The following is a 21,972-nucleotide window of genomic DNA, read 5'->3' on the forward strand; positions in this document are numbered from 1 at the left end:
CAGCCTTGGCTCTGAGTTTTCTCACTTGGGCTACTTATTTCTTTACAATAGGACTTTGCATAAGCACTTTGTGATAGCCCTGAAGAGAATGACTTATTAACTTTTGCAAAAGGGCCCTGACATATGATACCGCACAGCATAATACCAGTAATACAAGCAATACAGGAAAGAGAATTTTCAATAGCAGGCTAAATAAACCACCAAGCCAAGACGACAAACCCCAGCCTGAAAACAAGGTTTGCAACCAATCGTTCTCTGGGGCAGTATAGGCAACCTGTGCTCCGGCTCGGGCATGGGCCTCAGCCTGTACCACCTTTTCATAGATCTCATAACTGCTATCATTTACATATACACACCATCGGGGCGCCACGAGGGCACAAACCCCTCCTTGGGATGCCAAGAGATAGTCCAAAGCCAGCCTGTTTTGGAGGGAAAACGTCCTGAGCTGCTGTACCTCTTTATTTAATGTTTTTACTGCTGACCCTAAATCACTAACTGAGTCCGAGTCCTCTAACTCTAAGGCCACCTTCTCAAGTACCATCTGCAGCCTTATAGTATAGCGGCCTATGCATGCCATGGCTGGTCCGGTAAACAGTGGCGCTATTCCCAGTACAGAGCACCCTACAAGCTTCTCGGTTGTGAGGGGATTCTTCATCTTGCCCTCCAATGCCTTAGTCAGTCGCCGCAGGGTCTTTTCTCGTGACTCAACAGAGGTGTCTCGGGCATTTCTAATCTTTCCTTTGGGCAGTGTGGCAGTTATGGAAAGATGAGGAACTCCATGAGCTATATAACAGCTACCTGTCCAGTTGGCTGGCAGCACCTTGTAAGCCTTTCGGCCACATACAAAATAGTGACCCTGTAGGGCCCAGTAAGGACTGTTTCTTAAGGGGATTCCTGGGATATTTAAGGCTGCTTTGGCGGCTTTTTTCAACAATTTATATGCCCCTAAGGGGGCATCTTATTTTTTTGATTGGGTACAAGTGGGGGCATTTCTAATTGTGTCGTTCAAATTACACTCGCCATAGGGACCACTACAAACCCACCATTGGCTTGCTACATTGGAGATATTAACTGGACGGCAAGTTATATTTCCAAACTTTTCTTTTGTGGTACGATTATTTGTAAGAGTTTTCCTAAAAGGGGAGGAACCATTACATCCACACTGCTGGCTTCCCCTTTTGGTCTTTATCCAATACCCATCAGCCCACTGTGTAATAACACAGGAGCTCTTTCCCACAGGATGCCCATAGTGATCAGATTGGTTTTGGGTAAAACATAACACTCCCTCAGTGAGTACTGCAACTGAATACTCCTGGTCCTGATAGGTGGCTTGCTGTAAAGAGGTCTTGTTCCAGAACGGTGAGTCCGTTCTTTCCTGCTCTTTGGTGGTGGCTAATTCTGCTAGGGTCAAGGGCAGCATGTCAAGGGGCATTCCCGTTTTGGGGGATAGTGGAGTTGGAGCACATACCCAGCAATCAGTCTGGTTTGTTAAATTAGCAACATGGTGCGCAAGCAAAACAAAGGAGTTATGCTCCCGATATGCACAGTTTGGAAATACCAATACAGAGAATAACAATGTTACCCAATTAATTATGACCAGAGTCTTCCCAACCCAGGATCTCCAATACCTGGGTGGGCCCATTTTAGCATTAAGGTGCCCGCTATTTGTGTCTTTTAAACAGTAGCTTTAGCCCAAGATCGTCACTAGCTGAGGAGTCAGCAGGTTGGACGGTCCACTGTTCTGCTGACGAGGGGGCGGTTACTGCCTTCAGACGAGAGTGATGGATCCAGTTCTTGTGACCCTCAATCTTTGCCGCTGTATGGGAGATCAGCAGGACGGTATAGGGTCCTTTCCACTTTTCCTGGAGAGGCTCGTCTTTCCAGGTGCGAACAAGCACAGAGTCACCGGGCTGTAAGGAGTGAACGGGAGAGTCCAAGGGGAGAGGCTGGGAATCCTTGGTATACCTGTGAAGAGACAAGAGACCAGCAGACAGGGAACACATATACTGTGACAAAAAAACATTACCCAACTCCCATTCCCCTGACAGAACCGGGGTGCCATTCATAGGCCATGCCCTTCCAAACATAATTTCAAAGGGACTGAGCCCTAATCTACCCTTTGGGAGAACGCGGCTACGGAGTAGGACGAGGGGCAAAGCATCAGGCCATCGCAGTGAGGCTTCTTGGCACACTTTTGAGAGATGCCGTTTAAGGGTCTGATTGGTACGCTCCACTACCCCACTGGCTTGCGGTCTCCAGGGCGTATGGAGTTTCCAGGGGATCTGTAAGGCATGTGAGATGCTTTGAATGATTTTTGACGTGAAGTGTGTCCTGTTGTCAGATTCCATCCACGGGGGAGTCCAAAGCGAGGAATGATCTCCTTAACAAACTTGAGGGCCACTGTCCTGGCAGTGCAGTTACGGAATGGGAAGGCTTCTGGCCATCCGCTGAACCGATCCACTATAACAAGGAGATATTTGAACCCTTGGGTCCAGGGAAACTCGGTAAAGTCTATTTGCCACACTTGTCCAGGGCCCGGAGTGGGTTCTAGGGCAGCTGGTGGCACAGGATGTCCCGGTCGGGGGTTATTCTTTTGGCAGACTAAGCAGTCCGCCTGTACCTGGGCAGCCAGGGGTCGGAGTCCGGAAGTGATAAAGTATTTTCCCATTAGCTGGATAAGTGCTTCCCTGCCAGCATGAGTGGTTTGATGTAGTTTCTGCAGCACTGGCTGGATTAGGCCCTTTAGTAAGAGGATTTTCCCTTCTGGGGAATGGAGCCATCCCTCCTTTTCCCGGAGACCGAGTTTGTCAGTTAGCTGTCTTTCCTCCCCAGAATACTGAGGGGTTGGAAGCTCCCCTACTGATGGGATAAGGGCATGCGTATGGGCGTTCTCAGCCTGAGGGGATGGCAGGGTGGCAGCATGCTTAGCTTTTCTATTTGCCCGGGTGTTACCTCTGGCCACATCTTGATCCTCCCTTTGATGGGCTTTACAGTGTACCACCGCCACTTCCGAGGGGAGTTGTACGGCTTCTAGGAGCCGGAGGATTTGGGGCCCGTACTTGACTGGGGAGCCTTGGGCTGTCAGCATTCCCCTTTGCTTCCATAGGCCAGCATGAGCATGCAGCACACCAAAAGCATACTTTGAATCAGTAAAAATGTTGACCCGCTTTCCTTTTGACAGTTCAAGTGCACGGGTCAGGGCTATTAGTTCAGCAAGCTGGGCAGAGGTCCCAGCAGGCAAACCTTCAGCTTCCACAGTGTCATGGAGGGTCACAGCAGCATAACCCGCCCTCCTTTGCCCATCTATTACAGTACTGCTACCATCAGTGTACCACTCATAATCTGCATTTGGGAGAGGTACATCCTTTAAATCCGGACGGCTGGAGTACTGGACATCTATGATCTCTAAACAGTCATGTTTCTGTTCCTCTGTTTCTGGCAAGAGGGTGGCTGGGTTAAGGGAGGGGCAAGGCTGTAAGGTGACTTCAGAGTTCTCTAACAGCTTAGCCTGGTACCGAGCAATCCGAGCCTGGGTGAGCCAAAGCCCTCCCTTTGCATCCAATAAGGCTCGGACCATATGCGGAGTATAGATTTGCATAACCCCTCCCAATGTTAGCTTCTCCGCTTCCTCAAGCACTAGGGCAGTAGCTGCGACCGCCCGTAAACATGCCGGCCAACCCTTTGCAACCTGATCCAATTGCTTAGAAAAATAAGCCACGGGATGTCTCCATGCTCCTAACAGCTGTGTGAGCACTCCTAGGGCCACCCCCCTTCATTCATGTACATACAACTGAAAAGGCTTAGAGAGATCTGGCAGGTCCAGAGCCGGGGCTTCCATCAATTTTCTTTTCAGGATTTTAAATGCCCTGTCAGCCTTCGGAGTCCAATAGAAGGGGTCATGATCCGCTCCTTTTACACAGTCGTACAGGGGTTTAGCCCACAGTCCAAACTCTGGGATCCATATCCTGCAAAAGCCTGCCATACCCAGAAATGTCCTGAGCCGCTTACAATTACTTGGCGAGGAACTTGACAGATAGCTTCCTTTCTTTTTTTTTTTCGCTTGAAAGCTGACGCTCCCCTTGCCTTAGCTGTAACCTGATCCCTCTCCACCTCAGACAACAGGGTTCTCAGGAGGATATTACAGTCGTCTCAAGCGGCTTGTGACTACTGAGGCACCCCTCAAAGACTGAAATAAACCTGCTTGGGTTCGTTGAGAATTCCCCAGCCTGTGTTTTAAAAGCTGCTAAGTCTATTGGATTGAATGGCACATGGGTGTAAACTTGCATAGTGGTAGCCTGACGTCCGTCTGCCCGTGGGCAAGCCACAACAGTCTCGGTAAGCAAAGGATAGAGTCCCACCGAGGGGGCAATCTCTGTAACCCGAGGCATCCTAGCCTTATAAGGTAGGGATGTGGGGGCCGAAGGGGACACCGGCTCTGCCATTACAGTGGGGGTGGGGGTCTGGGGACTAACATTAGCTACTACCGAACCAGTCGGAGTCAAATTACAACTTTGCAGAATTACAGCTCTTTTCTATTTCTTAAAGCCATAAACGCTTGTGCATACAAATATTCATTCCATTTACCCATTCACTGGCAAAACAAAACTAATTGGAGGATCGTGTTGTAATTAATTGACCCTCCTGGTGGCCACCACTCCTGGTCCTCTAGTTGATATTGAGGCCAGTCAACTGTACAGAATCATTTTAATTGGCTCTTAATCATTGGATCCGCACCAAATACCTTCCAGTTTGCTAGAATGCACTCTAGGGGCGTACACCGTGCCCTAACCTCTGAGCTCTGTCCCTGTCCCATATCTACAGGGTAACTCTGGGCGTCCCCAGGTTCCAACAGAGCATATAATCCGGATTTTAAAAGGTTCCTATCTTATCCAAGGGACCGGCTCTTCACGGTGGCCTGCAGCTGCTCCTCCCCCACGTCTAAGGGACCGGTTCTTCACCGCTGTCCACAACTGCTTCTCCACTATATGAGTGCGTTGCACCGTTGTGTCCTCCGGGGTCGATCAAATCGTGTCTCCTCCGAGGCCCCCGATGAACTCACCGGTGCGCGCTGGGCGTCGGTTCTCGCTGCAATCCTCGACCTCCAGGAGGGGTCCGGGCAAGGCTAAATTGCAGCCTCGTCGCCCACCCAGGGATGCCAAAAGCTGTTGCCGGCACCCAGTGCCAAGAGGCTAAACAACAGCTGAAGTTGGTTCGTTACCCGGTGTGCTACACCCAATAATCACAACGGGGTGGAGAAGCAGAAAAGTTTATTTGAAGCTTCAAAAAGGTACAGGGAGATTTGAATCTCAAATCCTGTACCCAGAGCAGGAAGTTACACAGGCTTTTATACATTCTTTTTCCCAGCATACTTATCCAATAGCAAGCTGCCCCAAGTATCCATATAGCCAGCCAATCCAGTTCCCAGCTAGTTCCCTGGTTCTCTGTATCATTTGTTAAACTCTACATAAAGCTGCTTTATTCAGCATTGTTCTTCCATATCTGCCCTGTGTGGCCTTGCTTAGTTTCAGGCAGTCTGACTCCGCAGCATATTGTTGCAGATCCTCAGCATAACTGCTATGTGTGCCTCCAGGCGGGGGGGCCAAGGACACTTGGGCCTAGTACGCAGAGCTGCTGCGAGTACCTCCAGGTGGGAGCGGGGGCCAAGGACACCTGGGCCTAGTGCGAGGGGGCTTCATCGCCACTCGTGGTCTTCCATCCCCTCGAGTTACCTAGCGGCCATGCCCCAGTGTCCCCAACACAAGGACACCTGGGCCTAGTGCGAGGGGGCTTCATCGACACTCGTGGTCTTCCATCCCCTCGAGTTACCTAGTGGCCATGCCCCAGTGTCCCCAACGGGACTGTCCTGGTGAATGGAACAATGGCTCCGGGCAGCTGGAGAATGCCTGTTCCCCCGGCAACCTCAGTGCCATTCCCTCTGGAAGTGATGGTGTCAGCGAAGGTGGGGAGGTGGTCAGGCCTCGGGGTTGGAGCTGGACTCAGGAGGCCGGGGCGTGGATGCAGCGAGGCTGCTGCTGTGAGACTGAAATACTTGCTCCGGGAGTCACGGGCCTGTTCCTGGCTTGTGGATTGGCGGGAGCCCAGCACAGGAGGGACTCAGGGCCTGACACATGGCTCCAGGGGGCGCTTGGCTCCCGGCCCCGCTGGGCACTGACAGGCCAGGTGCAGGGGGCCAGGCGCAGCACCAGGGAGGACATTGGGGAGGCAGGAGTGCTGAGGCGGGGCTGAGCGGGCAGGTGCTGAGGAGCTGCGGCCGGCTGGCCAGCAGGGAGGAGGAACAGCACCCAGCTGTGGAGAGCCCAGCTGCAGCTCCACACGGGGCGCGGCCAGAGCCTGGCAGGCGGCTGGCTGAAGTGGCACTTTGTGATCTGGCGCAGGCGGGAACTGGCTCCCCACATCCGAACGCTCTGCAGCGCCGGCGGATTCACATCTAAACCCGGATCTGGCTCCCAATTCACAGCTGGCCCCTCCCCCCAATCTGGAGTGGCTGAGACTCCAGCGCTCTGGGGAAGAGGCCAACAAATGTCAGCTCCTGGGGTGGGCTTCCCCCAGAGACAACCCTGTGCTGGGAAGGGAGGTTCCAAGAGCCGGCAGCTCCACCACTCACACTCCCAGCGTCCTGGGAATGAGCCAGGAGCAGAGTCCCAGTCCCCGTCCCCTGGCATTAATCCAGGGACTCCGCACTGGGGATGTGCACCTGGCAGCATGCAGCCTCCTGAGAACACACAGGCCAGGGTGCAGGGCGAGGGCTCCCAGAGAGAAACAGCAGGAGGGCAATGCTGGGAACCCCCAGGCTGTCTTCAGCTCAAGCATGAGGGCACCCCAGCATCCTGGAGAGCATGAATCTAGCTTCAGCTCAGCCTTTATGTCCCCCTGTTCTCTGTGCTAGATAGGTTGGTCTCCCGGAGGGACGAAAGTGCCCATCAGGAGTTCCTGGCTTATGCAACGTCAGTTTCCCGCTCTTGTGAAAAAAACAGTGACTTCCCTTACACAGGAGCTGGTGTTCTTCAGGCTGGGCTGGGCCTGTACACGTTCCTCTGTAGGGGTGTGTGCACCCAGGGCCCGTGAGTCGCAGACGTTTGCCAATGAACATTTGCCAACAGACGTTTGCCCCCTGCTCTCCCCGTGTGCTCAGGGACCGCCATCAAAAGGGCACGTCTGCCACCTCCCTCTCAAGTCCTTCGCACCTGCATACTGCCAGGGGAACATCCCCATTTCTACTGAGGCCTCAGGGACATGGTTTATGATGAACCAGCTGGAGTTGATCTCTTCCCCCCCCGCCCCCCCGGCGTGTTGCACCCCTACGGCTAGCTGGGGATCCAAACTGACACTCCCCGGTTTGAGCCCCTGCCTAGCCAGGCCTCCCCCCAGGCAGTTGTTGGCCCTGAACTCCTGCAGGCAGCCATGACACACAGGTGCTTGGGGGCTTGAGAGAAGGGCTATCACCAGCTGAATGACCCCTGCCTGTACGGTGGTGACTGAGGCCACTTTGCCAGCAGGTGCCCCCCAAGTCCTGTGCTATGCTGAGTCTGGGGAGATGGGCAGGTTCAGCCTCATTAGAAGGGATCGGCCAGACAGAAAGGCAGAATCGGGTCCCCGCACGGAGCCCCTCTAGTACCTGCCTGTGTCCGAACCACCAGGACAGTGGCCAATCCCACCTTCAGGTCAGGTTCCAGCGTCGGGCCCTGTCCATACCCACAGCGTGTGGCACCCAGCATGCGCTGATAGACTCCGGTACATGCAGTAAGTTCACAGACACTAGAAACTGCCTAACACCAGGCTGGGGGCTGGGGATGTGTAGGGTACAGAGCACAACACCCTCTAAGGCCGGGCAGGAGGGCTGGGAAATGCATATGATACAGAGCACAGCGCCCTCTAACACCTGGCAGGGGGGCTGAGAGATGGGGGGTGTAGGGTACAGAGCACAGCGCCCCCTAACGTTTATACCTCAATGTATCACTGTAAATACAGTTATTTAATATATCAAATAAAAGCAGAACAATACATCAAAACACATCAAAATGAAACAGAGGATTGCTATGTACAGGGGGGATTGCTATGTACAGGGGGGATTGCACGTGACTAGTTAACTGCTCGAGAGCTTTCATCACCGTGTACTTTCTGACAGGTTTCCGCGCCCTGTGTAGGGTTTACGTCCCGCCCTCCGTCCCCGTTTCCGGTCATGTACATTTTTGGTGCCGTCGACCTTTTGAACATTTCTTTTGTATTGTTTTCTGTGTTTAGCCGGGAGAAAGTTGCTTTCTTGTGTTTTGACATATTTAGAGAAAAAGTTGGGATACAAGCCTGCTTTCTGCAACCCTCCTGCCCCCAACAACCCACTTCAGCGAGTCCCAAAATCAAATCCACTTACCAGGGGCCTCCTCTCCTCTTTGTGCTTCGCCAACATCTGGGGTAGAAAAGAGCTCCTGGCCGCAGGCATCTCTGACCTCCGAGTCATCTTCTGCCTCTGGGTCCCCCTCCACATCCTCGTCCAAGATTTCCTCCTCCTGGCTCGGTCCACTCTCAACTGACATGCGAGCCACCGAAGTATCCACAGTGGTGTTCGCAATGGAGGTGGGGTCGCCGCGGAGTATCATGTCCAGCTCTTTGGAGAACCGGCAGCTCATAGGCGCAGCACCGGAGTGGCGGTTTGCCTCCCGCGCCCTGTAGTCGGCGTTCCGCAGCTCCTTCACTTTCATCCTAAACTGCCGTGTGTCCCGGCCATCGCCCCTTTCTGTCATGCATCGTGAAATCTGTCCGTAGGTGTAATGATGCTGGTACTGGCGGGACCCGACTGAGAGTGCCAGTTCAGGACAAACTGCTTCAAGCAGGGCAGTTACAGTCGAAGGCTGGGGGTTTTTTCACCTCTAAGGCAAACCAAACCAGCGAAACAGAGCAGACTTTGGTCTCACCCCACTGGCTCACCACAAGTCACACAAGCAATTCCCTTAGACGCTCCAGTTTCCCAGTATCACCAATTGTTATGGGGACAAATGGTTATGAAAACCAATACCCCAGGAAAAGAAAAAAGGTTCTCTTGATCCCAAAGGACCAAGCCCCAGACCCAGGTCAATATACAAATCAGATATTGTCCCAAATCACGCTGTTGCCAATCCTTTAGAATCTAAAATCTAAAGGTTTTGTTCATAAAAGGAAAAAGCTATAGATGAGAGCTAGAATTGGTGAAATGGAATCAATGACATACAGTCATGACCAAGTTCTTGGTTCAGGCTTGCGGCAGCGACAGAATAAACTGCAGGTTCAAATCAAGTCTCTGGAGAACATCCATAGCTGGGATGCGTCTTTCAGTTCTTGGTTCAAAGCTTCAGTGTAGCAAAGTCCCTCCAGAGGGATGAAGCAGGACTGAAGACAAGATGGAGGAGCTGCAGCAGCTTTTTATATTCTCTTGCCATGTGGTCTTTCTTTCTTTGTCCCAAAACAAGCTGTCCATCACGTGGCCTGGAAAAACCTCCGAGTTCTGTCCATAGGCAGGTCCCTGCACACTGTGCTGAGTCCCAAGGCTTGTCTGCCTTCTCTCAAGGGGTCAATTGTGTAGCTGATGGTCCTTAATCGGTCATCAAGCAGGCTAGGCATTGCATCCGATGAAGTGAGCTGTAGCTCACGAAAGCTTATGCTCAAATAAATTTGTTAGTCTCTAAGGGCCACAAGTCCTCCTTTTCAACTTGTCTGGGGTGTCACCCAGACGCATAGTACAAGTTTGAACCACAGACAGTATCGAGTCAATACTTATAACTTAAAATACAAAAATGACACAAACATATAGAGAGCATAATCATAACCAGCAAACCATAACCTTGCCTTAGACACCTTATTTGACCCCCCTTTATACAAGATTTGGTGCCACTACAGGACCTTGGTTGCAACAATGATCTATATGGTCCCAGTTCAAGTCAATAACGTCACAGTAGGTATCATAATTGCTACGTCCGGAGTGCAGCTGGGACTGTACAGCCTCCTCTCCCCAAATGCTGATGAGGTCCAGCAGCTCGGCATAGCTCCAAGCAGGTGGATCGCCTGGTGCGTGGAGCAGGCCTGGCCACCTGGAAAGATGCGCTGCACTCATCACTGAGCAAACAGGAAGGGGACTGTCAAAATGGCAAAGGAGTTTACGGAGTGGGGATGATGGATGGTCACCTGAGGGCCGGGCAGTAGAGTTCAAACCGATGACCAGAGAGGGGAGAGCAGGCATTGTGGGACACCTCCCGGAGGCCAATCGCAGCGCCGTAATGGACCTCGGTGTCTACACTGGCACCGCAGCCTGTAGCCCCGGTGCAGAAAGTTTTTTAAACTGTGCGGTGCTTTTTTTAAAGCGCTGCAACTGCCCTGTTTCCGCGCCCTGAGTGGCGTAGCCATGCGTCCACCTCACCAGTTGCAGCGCAGAAAGATGCTTTACCGCGCTGCAACTTGCCAGCGTAGACAGGACCCGCCCTCTGTGGAGAAAGAAGTGGTTCGGGACTATTTAGCAAAGCTGGACGAGCACAAGTCCATGGGGCCGGATGTGTTGCATCCGAGAGGCCTAAAGGAGTAGACGGATGTGATTGCAGAGCCATTGGCCATTATCTTTGAAAACTCTTGGCGATCGGGGGAAGTCCCGGACGACTGGAAAAAGGCTAATGTAGTGCCCATCTTTAAAAAAGGGAAGAAGGAGGATCCTGGGAACTACAGGCCAGTCAGCCTCACCTCAGTCCCTGGAAAAATCGTGGAGCAGGTCCTCAAGGAATCAATTCTGAAGCACTTAGAGGAGAGGAAAGTGATCAGGAACAGTCAGCATGGATTCACCAAGGGCAAGTCATGCCTGACTAATCTAATTGCCTTCTATGACGCGATAACTGGCTCTGTGGATGAGGGGAAAGCGGTGGACGTGTTGTTCCTTGACTTTAGCAAAGCTTTTGACACTGTCTCCCACAGTATTCTTGCCAGCAAGTTAAAGAAGTATGGGCTGGATGAATGGACTATAAGGTGGATAGAAAGCTGGCTAGATTGTCGGGCTCAACGGGTAGTGCTCAATGGCTCCATGTCTAGTTGGCAGCCGGTATCAAGTGGAGTGCCCCAAGGGTCGGTCCTGGGGCTGGTTTTGTTCAATATCTCCATGAATGATCTGGAGGATGGTGTGGATTGCACCCTCAGCAAGTTTGCAGATGACACTGAACTGGGAGGAGAGGTAGATATGCTGGAGGGTGGGGATAGGATACAGAGGGCCCTAGACAAATTGGAGGATTGGGCCAAAAGAAATCTGATGAGGTTCAGCAAGGACAAGTGCAGAGTCCTGCACTTAAAATGGAAGAATCCAATGCACCGCAACAGACTAGGGACCGAATGGCTCGGCAGCAGTTCTGCAGAAAAGGACCTAGGGGTTACAGTGGAGGAGAAGCTGGATATGAGTCAACAGTGTGCCCTTGTTGCCAAGAAGGCCAATGGCATTTTGGGATGTATAAGTAGGGGCATTGCCAGCAGATGGAGGGACGTGATCGTTCCCCTCTATTCGACACTGGTGAGGCCTCATCTGGAGTACTGTGTCCAGTTTTGGGCCCCACACTACAAGAAGGATGTGGAAAAATTGGAAAGAGTCCAGCGGAGGGCAACAAAAATGATTAGGGGTCTGGAACACATGACTTTTGAGGAGAGGCTGAGGGAACTTGGGATGTTTAGTCTGCAGAAGAGAAGAATGGGGGGGATTTGATAGCTGCTTTCAACTACCTGAAAGGGGGTTCCAAAGAGGATGGCTCTAGACTGTTCTCAGTGGTAGCAGATGACAGAACAAGGAGTAATGGTCTCAAGTTGCAGTGGGGGAGATTTAGGTTGGATATTAGGAAAAACTTTTTCACTAGGAGGGTGGTGAAACACTGGAATGTGTTACCTAGGGAGGTGGTGGAATCTCCTTCCTTAGAAGTTTTTAAGGTCAGGCTTGACAAAGCCCTGGCTGGGATGATTTAGTCGGGGATCGGTCCTGCTTTGAGCAGGAGGTTGGACTAGATGAACTCCTGAGGTCCCTTCCAACCCTGATATTCTATGATTCTATGATTCTATGAAGGGTAAGTTCTCTTCCCCCTCCCCCTCCGCTCCCCCTGCAGCTTGCTATACTTTCCTTGTATAATGACAGGTTTCAGAGTAGCAGCCATGTTAGTCTGTTTTCGCAAAAAGAAAAGGAGGACTTGTGGCACCTTAGAGACCAACGCATTGGATGCTCATGAAAGCTTATGCTCAGATATATTTGTTAGTCTCTAAGGTGCCACAAGGACTCCTTTTCTTTATACTTTCCTTGTCTCACTAACCAAAAAGGATCTCTTCCTGTTTTCTATGCTCTCCTTCTCTCACTAACCAAAAAAAGGATCTTTCCCACAGCTCTGTGTTCTGCTTAGTAACAAAAAAGGATCTTTCTCTCTCTTTCTGTTTTCTGTACTTTACACAGCCCTGTGTCACTGACACAGGATCTCTAGCTCATTTTTCGGCCGTGTGATTTCTTTCACCCGACCTTCTCACCCTTCCTTTAGAGTTTCCTCTTTTTTTTAATGAGCCTTTGCTTTTTAAAATTGATTTCAATTTTTTTACTCTTATTATTGTTTAGTCCCATCAACAATAACCTTTTACCACGGTCTTACTAATCTATAAAACACACTCCTCTCTCTTGTTGCTTTCTATAGTTTCCCCTCTTCCTTCTATTTAAAATCACCTTTCTTTCCTTTTTTCTTCTAAGGCTAAGCAATCTTTCTTTTTTTAAAACTCCTTTCCTTTAAAACTCCTTTAAGGCCTCTGTCATGAGGGGGCGTGGTCTCCTGCCCTGGCAGCCTGGGAGGGAGCCGCGAACACCCCCTGGTGGGCAGAACCAGGACACCCATGGCAGCAGAGGGGCGGGGCAGGAAGCGGCACTATAAAAGGCTGGGCCTCCAGCTCAGAAGGGAGAGAGCTGCCAGATGAGCAGCATGTCTCTTCCCCACTGTGGAAGCATAGACGTAACGGAGAGTGCTATCCTGACAGAGACCCAGCGGGGCTGCCAGATGCCAGGGACACTGTAAGCTGGTGGGGCTGCCACTCACTGTCCTCCCCCAGAGCTCGCTGTTGCCGGCAGGGAAAGGGCTGGGGGGAGTCCTCCTCTCTGACCCCTATCCCAGAGCAGCCTGCCTGCACTCCAAACTCATCCCCAGCCCTGCCCCACCCCAGAGCCCACACCCCCAGCCAGAGCTTTCACCTCTCCACCTCACCCTTAACCCTCGCCCTGAGCCCCTCCAACACCCCAAACACCTTATCCCTAGTCCTAGCCAGAGCCCTCATCCCCTCATACCCCAACCCTCTGCCCCAGCCCTGAGCCCCTTCCAACACCACAAACCCCTCATCTCCAGCCCTAGACAGAGCCCTCATCCCCCCACACCCCAACCCTCTGCCCCAGCCCTGAGCCCCCTCCAACACCACAAATCACTCATCTCCAGCCCTAGACACAGCCCTCATCCCCCCCACACCCCAACCCTCTGCCCCAGCCCTGAGCTCCCTCCAACACCACAAACCCCTCACCTCCAGCCCGAGACAGAGCCCTCATCCCCCCACACCCCAACCCTCTGCCCTAGCCCTGAGCCCCTTCCAACACCACAAACCCCTCATCTCCAGCCCTAGACAGAGCCCTCATCTCCCTACATTCCCCAACCCTCTGCCCTAGCCCTGAGCCTCTCTAACCCCCCAAACCTCCCAGCCCCAAACAGAACCCTCACCCCCTATACCCCGACTCTTGCCCTGAGCCCCTCCCAAACCCCTCAGCCCCGCACCCCCTCCCTCTGCACCCCCTCCCATCCCCAAACTCCCTCCCAGAGCCTGCATCCTGCACCCCAATACTCTGCCTAAGCCTAGGGCCTGCATCCCAGATGTCCTTCCTCACCCAAACTCCCTCCCGGAGCCTTGGGTAGGTGGGGGGCGAAGTAGGGGCGGGTTCTGGGCACCACCAAAATTTCTACAGACCTGCCACCCATGAACCCATGTACACACGGAATGGGTGTGTAGCAAGGAGCCCAGGGCAGCCGAATTGGGTTCAGCTGTGTTATTGACTACAAGCCGGCCAGTGTGTTGCTGTCGGATTTTCCCCACTGACGCAGTAACGGACTGCTCCACGGCTGTTAGGGCGCTGGGATGGGACGCAGTGGAGCGAGAGGGCCTGGGTTCCCCTACCACCGCCACCCCACCGTCAGGAGTAGCAGCCTCCCCACTTGGTTGTCAGGAGGCCTGATTGCTCTGGCACCCGCCTGATTCAGGACGTCAGACGGTTGTGCTGACTCTCCCACCAGAGAGGTAACCTCCCTCAGACTGCGACGGCTCTGCCGGACTGTAGGCCAGAGCCCCCCTACTTGATTGCTGCCCCGCCCTGATCAAGGGCCAGGCAAATGGACCTTCTGCTGCTCTGCCTGCCTGACTGTAGGCCAGAGCCCCTACTCGACAGCAGCTCAGCCCTGAATGAGGGTCCCAGGCAAACAGACTCTCGACCGTTGGTCGGCCTGACTGCAGGCCAGAACCATGAACACTGAGCTATTTCCCCTGAACCAAGGTACCCTGGAAGTATCGTAGCCAGGGCCATGGTCTCCCGCCCACACGGATGGGGAGGGAGCCGCGAACCCCCTACAGCCTCTCTTTCTACTCGTTCATACTTTTTCTCGAAATATGTCAAAACACAGCACGCTGTTAGGGCCCTGGGCGGGGACGCAGTGGAGCGGGAGGACCTGGGTTCCCTTATCCCCGCCACCCCACCGTCAGGAGTGGCAGCCTACTTGGTTGCTGCCCCGCCCTGATCAAGGGCCAGGCAAATGGACCTTCTGCTGCTCTGCCTGCCTGACTGTAGCACAAGCATGCAACCTTCCCCTGGCCAAACACAGAAAAATAATACAAAAGAAATGTTCAAAAGGGCTGATGGTGCCAAAAAAGTACACGACCGGAAACGGGGACGGAGGGCGGGACGTAAACTCTGCACGGGGCATGGAAACCTGTCAAAAAGTACATGGTGATAAAAGCTATTGAGTGGTTAACTACTCACGTGGCTGGGCAGGGCAGGCGGCCAATGGGGAGAAAGCCATGGTGCGGCATGATGTGTTCCACCCTGCTCCAGGCGGGCTCTGGTGCACCAAACCCCCAGAGTAGGGAGGCTGGCTTTTACTCGCGCAGCTGGGCAGCTTCAATGACTGGGTTCTCCCTTGTATGCATCAGTCTCATCCTGTGCAAGAGTGTCCGTAGGCTGGTGCGGGCTGGACGGTGTTTCTTGCAGGCCTTGAGGATCAGCATGGTCTGCAAAGCCAGGCACCTGACAGAGGACTTGCTGTCCTGCTGGAAGCCTTTGAGGACTAAGATTGAAAGGAAGGAAATGGAGGTCAGAGCCATGGTGCTCTGGAAAGCCCTGGCAGAGCAAGCCAGCGCTGTACCTCTCAGCCCGCGACAAGAAGGCAGCAGGCTGGGAGGCGGGAAGCAGGGGACTAGCAGGAACAACCTTCAACCCTCACTAAACATCCCCACTGCCCTTCATAGCTGGGGGAGCCCCCAGACACAGGCAAGAAGTCACAATGAACCCCATTCACTCAAAAAGAAAAGGAGTACTTGTGGCACCTTAAAGACTAATCAATTTATCTGAGCATAAGCTTTCATGAGCTACAGCTCACTTCATTGGATGCATACTGTGGAAACTGCAGAAGACATTATATACACAGAGTCCATGAAACAATACCTCCTCCCATCCCACTCTCCTGCTGATAATAGCTTATCTAAAGTGATCACTCTCCTTACAATGTGTAAGCCCTCTACACCAACATTCCACACAAAGATGGACTACAAGCCGTCAAGAACACTATCCCCGATAATGTCACGGCTAACCTGGTGGCTGAACTTTGTGACTTTGTCCTTACCCATAACTATTTTACATTTGGGGACAATGTATACCTTCAGATCAGCGGCACTGCTATGGGTACCCGCATGGCCCCACAGTATGCCAACATTTTTATGGCTGATTTAGAACAACGGTTCCTCAGCTCTCGTCCCCTAACGCCCCTACTCTACTTGCGCTATATTGATGACATCTTCATCATCTGGACCCATGGAAAAGAACCCCTTGAGGAATTCCACCATGATTTCAACAATTTCCATCCCACCATCAACCTCAGCCTGGTCCAGTCCACACAAGTGATCCACTTCCTGGACACTACAGTGCTAATAAACAATGGTCACATAAACACCACCCTATACCGGAAACCTACTGACCGCTATTCCTACCTACATGCCTCCAGCTTTCACCCTGACCACACCACACGATCCATCGTCTACAGCCAAGCTCTGCGATACAACCGCATTTCCTCCAACCCCTCAGACAGAGACAAACACCTACAAGATCTCTATCAAGCATTCTTACAACTACAATATCCACCTGCGGAAGTGAAGAAACAGATTGTTAGAGCCAGAAGAGATCCCAGAAGTCACCTACTACAGGACACGCCTAACAAAGAAAATAACAGAACGCCACTAGCCGTCACCTTCAGCCCCCAACTAAAACCCCTCCAACGCATTATTAAGGATCTACAACCTATCCTGAAGGATGACCCAACACTCTCACAAATCTTGGGAGACAGGCCAGTCCTTGCCTACAGACAGCCCCGCAACCTGAAGCAAATACTCACCAACAACCACATACCACACAACAGAACCACTAACCCAGGAACCTATCCTTGCAACAAAGCCCGTTGCCAACTGTGCCCACATATCTATTCAGGGGACACCATCACAGGGCCTAATCACATCAGCCACACTATCAGAGGCTCGTTCACCTGCACATCCACCAATGTGATATATGCCATCATGTGCCAGCAATGCCCCTCTGCCAGGTACATTGGTCAAACTGGACAGTCTCTACGTAAAAGAATAAATGGACACAAATCAGATGTCAAGAATTATAACATTCATAAACCAGTCGGAGAACACTTCAATCTCTCTGGTCACGCAATTACAGACATGAAGGTCGCTATCTTACAACAAAAAAACTTCAAATCCAGACTCCAGCGAGAAACTGCTGAATTGGAATTCATTTGCAAATTGGATACTATTAATTTAGGCTTAAATAGAGACTGGGAGTGGCTAAGTCATTATGCAAGGTAGCCTATTTCCCCTTGTTTTTTCCTACCCCCCACCCCCAAGACGTTCTGGTTAAACTTGGATTTATGCTGGAAATGGCCCACCTTGATAATCATACACATTGTAAGGAGAATGGTCAGTTTGGATGAGCTATTACCAGCAGGAGAGTGAGTTTGTGTGTGGGGGGCGGAGGGTGAGAAAACCTGGATTTGTGCTGGAAATGGCCCACCTTGATTATCATACACATTGTAAAGAGAGTGGTCACTTTGGATGGGCTATTACCAGCAGGAGAGTGAGTTTGTGTGTGGGGGGCGGAGGGTGAGAAAACCTGGATTTGTGCTGGAAATGGCCCAACTTGATTATCATACACATTGTAAGGAGAGTGATCACTTTAGATAAGCTATTACCAGCAGGAGAGTGGGATGGGAGGAGGTATTGTTTCATGGTCTCTGTGTATATAATGTCTTCTGCAGTTTCCACAGTATGCATCCAATGAAGTGAGCTGTAGCTCACGAAAGCTTATGCTCAAATAAATTGGTTAGTCTCTAAGGTGCCACAAGTACTCCTTTTCTTTTTGCGAATACAGACTAACACGGCTGTTACTCTGAAACCCATTCACTCACTATTTCTAGGACTGCCCCGTCCCTGCAGGATCTGATGGCCTCATCCCTGCCTGTATTTACGCTCCCCCTTCCCCCCAGTGCACAGATGGGCACTCAAGCCCAGAGAGGGGGAGATTCACAAAGGGGGCTTGGGCATTGTTATGCTACGCCTAACTGCTGGTGCCCTGCTGCCCTCCACCAAATGCCGAGGAGGGAGCTCAGCCATTCTCTAGCTCTGGTTGGGGCCCAGCTGTGAACCTGCTCTGGGAGTGAGGAGCCTGAGCTATGTCACCCCCCCATCCCCCTTTTCCCCAACAAATGTGGAGGAGACGCTGCTCTGCCCTGCGCTGGCCCAGGGGTCCGGGCACGCAGCAGGGAGGTAGATGACCGGACGTCACCTCAGTCTCCTTTGGAGCAGTGGCTTGACACCAGGCACCCCACTTGGAGGTGACTGCAACAAACCCTGGGCTAGTGAGTGCAAGGCGGGGAGGCAGGACCCCACCTTTGCTGTGTTGCGGGGTCGGGGGGGGGGGGGGCAATCCTCTGCAAAGGCCAGCCAGCTCAGGCCCAGTTTGGGGATTTGCCAGGCCACAGCTCTGAGGTCAGGGTAAGTGCCTGGGCACATGCCAACCAGCAGACACCACAGGGTGAGGGGGAAGCTGATCAGGGGTTTGGGGATCTACAGTTTGCAACCCTTTGTGGCTCTCGCCCAAGATCACATTGCTGGCGTCGGAGATTGAACCCAGCCCGCGGCCCTGGGCCATTCGTCCCTCTAGCGCTCAGTGCTCAAAGCAGACACCACTCACCGTTGCAGATGGCCTCCAACTTCTCCTGGCTCTGCTGGTCCAGCTGCCGGGCAGTGAGCCCTACACACACAAACAGCTCGTCACATCCCTGCGTCCCCAGCGAGGGTGTCAAAGCGTCTGTCACCCTCCAAGCAGTGGGGCTTTCCCCTGCCCCTCGCTGTCCAGGACGCACTCCTGAGTCCCCAGGGGAAAGGGCGAGGCCCCAGGGATGGCTGTGGGGCTGGCTGCCAAAGGAGAGCATAGCGCCTTGAGGTTCCGCTACCAAGAGCCCATGGTGCGGTGAGCGTGGGGGGGATGGGGACTGCATGGGGAGCAGTGGGGTTCGAGGGGCCCATCAGCCGATCAGGGCAGTTTGGGGTGAGCTTGCTCCTGCGGGTTTCTGACACCCCTGAGCCTTCATTCGGCAATCAGGAGCCCAGGGGTTACTTCTCGCTGCCGGCAGGGACTGAGGAGAGCCTGGGACTGGATCCAGCCCCCTGCTTAAGGGACCCCTCTGCTCTGTGGTTACCTAGAAACCTGATGGCCGCTTCTCTAATGGGAGCCTGCGGGTTTTCCACAAAGGCCATGGCCTGGCAGAGGAAGGTTTCTGCCCTCCCCTTGTAGCACGCCACCTAGGAGCCAGAACAAGGGAGCACAAGGTTATTAAAGGCCTTTCCATCCTGCAGGCCAGGTTCCAGATCTGTGGAGTGTCCTGCTTTCAGCCCTCCTTCCTGTGCCGGGGGGATCACGCAGAGGGACTACAGCCAGGGCCAGGTGTGGTCCCGGGGCTGGGGCTCGGTGTGGGCACGGAGCCGGGCAATGGAGGGCTCCCTCACCAGGCAGTCACAGCCTCGCCAAAGCTCCTTTTTCTGGACATGGGCACTGAGCTGGCTCCACCTTAGGAATTTCACCGCACTCCTGAGGGTGTCCCAACACACCTGCAAAACAAGAGGGGCCGGGGCGAGCCGACAACGGTTACGGGAGCTGGAAACCAGGGCCGTCCCTCGGCATACATGCCTGCATAAGGCACCATGAAATTGTTCCTGCTCGCGGAAGGGCGGAGGTGTGGCTAAGGCCAGGGCTGGAGACCTGACTCAATTCCCAGCTCTTTCTGCAGGAACTCAGGCAAGTTGCTTTGGCCCAGGGCTACAAAGGGATTTAGGTGCCTAATGCCCATGGGCATTCAATACTTTTGAGGCACTAGGCCTCACGCTGTGCCTTAGTTCCCCACCTCATGGGGGGTAGGAGGGTGAATTCATTACTGCCGGGGGCATTTGGCTCCCAAGTGATGGGGGCCATGAGAGCGAGCGTGTGCACAGGCACCTGGGGCGGGGCGGAGGGGGGGCTTGGGCATGTCATGGCTAGTAAGAGCTGTCCGGGCTGCTTGGCCAAGGGCACATTGGGTCTTGGGCACCATCCGGAGGCTGGGTAGCTCTGCTCCTGGTAGGGGCCATGGCCAGGGTTGTGCTCTTCCCACCAGCACAGCCAGGGGAATGTGCGGAGGCCAGTGGCTGTAGGAGTGGTGAGCTGACCCCTCCGCCCACCCATTCTCTCAGTCTGGCTGCAGGGGGGAGTGTTGGCCTCAGAGAGGCAGGGAAGACTCAGCAGTTGGGTGGGGCGCCATGGTCATGGCGCTACTGGACTCAACGTTCAAGTGTTTTTGAGCACGTGATTGTCACAGCACTGAGCACCTGCCCTCTGCCGGCCAGACCTTTTAAAGGGGGGTGTCACATGTTGGCCCCCCCAACAAATTCCTGGTCACTCTGTAACATTCTCAGCTGCAGGCTCCATCTCGTGGCCTCACCTGGGACACATTGGGACGCTCATCGTGCAGGAGGAGGAGCAGCGGGACCAGGCTGCGGAGGACGTGCTCCTTCATCTTCCTCCTGCTGGGCCCCCTTACAAGCTCCAGCAGGTGTTTAAAGAGGGTGAGGGAGAGCACCCGGAGTTTGCTGGACTCCTGCAAGAGAGGATGTGGGGAGGAGACGCTGTGACGGTCGTGCCCACCCAGCAGGGTGAGCGCTCACTGTGACAGAGATGTCTGCCCTGCAGGGGGTATTGCTAACTCACCCCCAGTCATATATATTAACATATATTCCAGCACAGCCTTTGAAGCTGTGAAAGCACAGGTGTGCTGCTACAATGTGCCTCTGGGAACAGATACAAGGATTAAGCTCACAGCAGGCAGAGGCCCTGTGACAGACATGGCTCTTAGCCCCTACTAAATAGCGTGATGCACACACACCAACATCCTAGGTGGGAAAATATTTACCCTGATAAAAGAAATGTCCAGTAGTCGAAACTTATTGTTTCTCTCCCTTGCAAGTGTAAACTACTCTTGCGAAAGCTGGCGTCACCCCGACAGACCAGCCTCAATTTGGCATAAGAAAGGAGAAAGAGAATAAAGGAGTACAGAGGTATAAGTAGGGGACCTACAGCACCATGATTTTTGAGTGCTTTTCACTATCTATCTGCTGGTCAGATAAGTGACAGCCTCCCAAGGCTTCTGCAGCTAAGAGGGTCCCTAAGCCTTGTCCCTTATTCGTCTTTCCGCGGAATTGAGTGACCGATCCTGGCTTGGCACCGCTGGAATCGAGAGATGCAAGGAGGGTAAGAAGCACCCACACCTGATCTCCTATCTTTAGTGTACACATATTTTGAAATAGAGCTCTATACTTTGTTTTCTTTCTTTGGGATTGTGGCTTCAGTTTTGTAACTTGTTTGTGTGTGTAACATCTCTACATTTAAATAAGTAGGCACTAGCAATTTTGTAACCACATGATTAGAATCTAGCTTAATAAATTTTGGTAACCATTTATGCATAAGCCTGACTTGTTTTCTCTGGTTTACTGTAAAGCAGCCAACACAATTAAAGAACCTCAGCCGTTTGGGCTCTAAAGCCTGGCCATTAGGTGAGAGTACTAAGAGCCTAGCGTTGAGTTGTGCAGCCTCCACGGGGCAAACTCTTGGGGCACCTGTCAGTCAATCCTGGCTGCCCGCTGCGAAGGAGCTCTGAGCTCTAGCAGTTAAAGTCACGGGTGTGGAGAGGCTCTTAGTGCTGCCATTGGGGCACCTGTCAGTCAGTATTGACTGCCCGCTGCGAAGGAGCTCTGAGCTCTAGCAGTTAAAGTCACGAGTGGTTAGGACCTTGGGGCATCCGTCAGCCTAGCCCGGGCTGCCCGCCGCGAAGGGACAGTGCGTCCTAGCGGTTAAAGTCACGGATGGTATAAACGGGCATAGCTGGCACCTCACCAAACATCCTTGGCCGTCGGCTAACACCGCCTGTCAAGCCAAGGGGAAACGCTCAGGGCAGAGCAGCACCAGGACAGGGGCGGCAGAGAGGGAGCGATGAGGAAAGATTCAAAGAGCGAAGGGATGTGTGTACTTTGTCCTCCTGCTTTGCGTGCCCGACTCACACTGGTGCTGATCCACAGCGACCCTCTAGCGAGGCCAAGGGGACCAGG

Source organism: Lepidochelys kempii, chromosome 23 (genome assembly GCF_965140285.1).
Source record: "Lepidochelys kempii isolate rLepKem1 chromosome 23, rLepKem1.hap1, whole genome shotgun sequence".
Taxonomy (NCBI): Eukaryota; Metazoa; Chordata; order Testudines; family Cheloniidae; genus Lepidochelys; species Lepidochelys kempii.